The following is a 4,235-nucleotide window of genomic DNA, read 5'->3' as shown; positions in this document are numbered from 1 at the left end:
CGGGGGAGGTGGTAACAGTGCCACCTGCTCCAACCACGCCCCCAGCGGCGTCCACATCCTCGTGAGCTCCCGCGTCCCCCACAACATTGGAGGCCACGGGCAAAGGAGCTCTCGAGGTAGATGGATGGGCTGATGTGCCAGATTTCTTCTTGGGTGCCATGGTCGATGGCGCCGTCGAGGGTGAAAATGTCGATGAAGATGACGTGCGATGTAGCTTTCAGGTTCGCACAAGCGCTCCCCCTACCTGGCGCACCAAAGATGTCGTGGGATTTTCGCGGCCACCTATGGGATCGGGTGGCCCCTTGTTGGTTCGGCAGGGGGACGATGCATCGCACAAAGATCAGACCAGCGTACGACCGCGTGGTAGAGAGCACATAATCAATTTACCCAGGTTCAGGCCGCCGTGAGGCATAAGACCCTACTCCTGCTTTAGTGGATTGATGGAAGAATGGATGTGGTGGTGCGTAGTACACTTTCCTGGCAAGGTTTGCATGTGGAAACTACGCGTATGTGGTGGCTCGGGGTTGTCAACTTTCCAACCTTCTAAACCCTCCTACGAGTGCCATGGGCCTCCTTTTACAGATTAAAGGAGTCACCACAGTGGCAAAGTGGTCATTAACCACTGATATGATAGCAAATAGTGCTACCATACCTAACTCTGTGGGCTGACAGGGTGCATTAAATGCACCACTTAGTGTCACATCACTGGGCGCCCGGCAAGGCCTGCCGGGCTTATCTTGCCAGCTCCGCACCTGCTCTCTAGATAAGTCGCAGGACGGGTGTCACTTGTAGGCTTCTCTGTAGGAAATGGCCGCCATGTGGTGAATGGCTGCCACATAATCACCTTGCAGCTTGACACCACATTGATTGACGACGTGTGTCGTATTTGAGTGGTTGGTGGGGTGGTTCTGCCTCCGCGAGCCCCGGCAAACCTTGCCAGTGAGCCTTGGTTGCTTGCTTCTGGTGGCGGCCTTGCCCCTTGCCGGGCTCGTCTGCCCGGCAAGGGAGGCCCTTCTCTTGCTGATATCCTGCTTCTCAGGTTCAATCTTGATCCTTTTGAGCTGCATGTTGGTTCTTCAAATCTCTTGGTCCTTTGCTCTCTGGCTTAAGCTTGTGCTTCAATTTTGATCTTGTGCTTGTGCATAGTTGGTCAACAGACCCAGGGTTTGTTGCATCGATAGTCTGCATCTTCTCACCCATACCGTTCTCTACCAATATTGATGCGTAAATAAGGCACATCCTTTCTCATAGCACTACAAAAAAAAATACACTTCTGTGATGATATGTGTTTTTCACAGTAGGTCACGTTTTCCGTCATGCATGTACATCCATGACAATTTTATGTCAAAATCAAGATAGTCATACCTGTGCTATCTTAGAAGTGTTCGATGACATTACCAAAATTATCATCACGGAAGTGTCCACTTCCATGATGATAAATGGCGCGTCATGGAAGTGCTTTCGTCAAGGGTGACCGACACGTGGCATCCACCGTAACGGGTCGCCCTTAAGCTATCGAGTCCGGTTTTGGATCCGATAACCCGCTAATAGCCCGGACCAATGAGGATTTTCCATGTGTAAAATTCTCATTGGCCGGAGGAAACACGTATTGGCTCACCGCTGGGACAGATGTCATCCATTCATTGGACAGGAGGCGCCTATGATACGTCGACACGTGGCACGACCCAACAGAGGACCATTCCAGTGAAAAGGCTGGCCCGTTTGACTTGGTCAAAAGGTAACGGGCCGGCCCACAGAAAGCCTGTTAACAACTTGTTCGTATATATCCCATTTACGGCCCGCTAACTCACGGCCCGTTATGGCCGATCGGAATTAAGCCTAGTAGCTTCATCTGGGCCGTCCAATATGATTCCAGCCCGTTGTAACTTCTGGCCCATGTATGCCCCATGATGTCTTTCGGCCCATATGAGGCCATTTGTAACTCTTAGCCCATTAACGCCCCGTTGTGAATCTGGCCTGCAATGAATAGTGTACCGCTTTATTCCCATCAACGGCCCATTATTCCATTGGGCCGTTTCCAACCCGTGTTATCTTTTGGCCTTCTTAGTGCCCATTTATTCTTGGGATCATTTCCAGCATTCGGTTACTTACAGCCCATTACTGGCCTTTTCTACTTGTGGGCCAAATTCAGCCCGTGGTTACAATCGGCCAGTTTGTGGCCCGTTAATCCGTTGGGCCATTTTTGTAGTGTCATCAAATACAGTTGATTAACGACGGCCCATTGTTGTCGGTCCATGAACGAATTATTCCAAATCTAGCCCGTTTATGACCCAAAATGTGGTCTGTTATTGGCCCATGTTTGTCCTATTGATCATACGACCCATAGAAGGCCCATTGATGCTACAACACGTAGAAGCCCATTGATGCTACGACCCTTAGAAGGCCCATTGTTTCTATGGCCGTAGGAGGCCCATGGTAACTACAGTAAATATGTAGCCCATGGTTATTGTGGCCTCGTTTTAAAAAATAGGTTATTGCTGCCACTAGCAAACCGCAGAAAAAGAACTACACTGACTACAACCAAAGATATAAACAAGACAACAAGGAAATAAATAAGCAAGCAACTTATGCTAGGCTATCACTACTATTACGCATATTATATCCACTGGGCATCAAAGTTCGCCACCAGTGCAAATATAGGGAACAAAACAGCATATCATATACACTGGTTGTCAATGTTGGTGACCAGTGCAAATAAACGCCGCAGCAAAACAAGCCCAGAACTGAAACCACTTCAGAAGAGCTCAAGAAACAATATCCTGGGTACCCATAATGCTGGCAAGAAGCTTAGCAAGATAAATTTCTCTTGTTTGGCGCTTAAATCCTCCAGCACTTGCTGTTGCACCAGAAAGTATGCATCTGAATTCTGCAGGGACTTCCTCAGTCCTTCGGCTTCCTATCGCATAACATCTGATCGATGCCTTTCAACTTGAAGTTGAGACTCAAGAAACCAAACTGATTCAGGCAGCGAGTTCGAAGAGCTGGTGCTAGCAGTAGTAGCCAGTAACTCGAACACTACATCAAGACAGGACTTTAGGGTTGTCTCAGTGTCTTCAATATAGTTTTTATCAACTTTCTTGGAGACCAACAAGGATGTCTCACTATCTTGAACCTTATCTGCATTACTTCCTTTACCATTGCATAATGGGGTTCTCTTCTCCAATATTTTATCCGTGTTCTAAAAGAGAAACAAACACATCACATGTTTACCATGTTGTATATGAAACTCATTTTGGTAAACCGGTTCAGTAGTGAGGTGGACAGGATAACAACATGAAACAAACACATATCTATGTAGTATGGTCACTGTATGGTCTATATCATTCTCGTTTATGTTGCCAAATCAAGATAGAGACAGTTCGAATCATATCTATTTAAGACAAAGCAGCATAGAGAGAATATAAGTGTGGGAAACTACACAGCAATAACAACACTTGTAATGTGCATGGCATGAGAACATAAATGTTTATTCAATTGAAACTGAAATCAACATAGAGCAAGTTACAACAGTAAACACGTTAAAGAAATAGGTTTAAAACATACCTGTTGCGCCATTAGAGTTTCAATTGCATCCTTCAAATTTGAAATTAGTTGGTATGAGTAAATACAATCATGCAAGAGCAAAGTAGTATGAACCATAGCTATGGAACCTGACCTGAGAACAATTCTTCTTCTGCTTTAAGCATTGACTTAGGGTTCGGAGTGGTGGTCCTCGTGCTTTGGCCACTGCAGTTGCCTTACTAACTGCTCGTGTTTGGGTCCTCTATGGTGGAGACGGTGTTGTGTCAACTGGAAATGGGTTACTATCTGCTGGGGTTGGGGTTAGAAGGGGTGTAGCTGGTTCTCTATCCAACTGGGTCTGCGTTAGTCTGGGTTATGTGTGGTGGGGTTGGTTCTTGGGCAAGTACAATTGTGGTTCTATCTGCATCGACAGGTAGCACGATCTTTTCTGAAGACCATGTTTTTACTCCCACAGATACTGCCATCACCCCCTCCAATTGAAATGGCTGATAAACAAGAAAAGTAATTGAATGTACAGATATTGTAAGATAGACGGGTGCAATGGATAGTAGGGAAGAAAACAGGGCATGAAATAATTCACATTTATGTTGTCTAACCAAACAGAATAGCATGACATAATTTCACATATATGATGGCTAATTAAACAGGATAGCATGACACAATTTCATATGTATGATGGCTAACTAAACAGG

The sequence above is a fragment of the Triticum dicoccoides genome, chromosome 3A, assembly GCF_002162155.2.
Source record: "Triticum dicoccoides isolate Atlit2015 ecotype Zavitan chromosome 3A, WEW_v2.0, whole genome shotgun sequence".
In the NCBI taxonomy this organism is placed as follows: Eukaryota; Viridiplantae; Streptophyta; class Magnoliopsida; order Poales; family Poaceae; genus Triticum; species Triticum dicoccoides.
The sequence above is the reverse complement of the archived record's forward strand: the minus strand, read 5'-3'. Positions refer to the sequence as shown.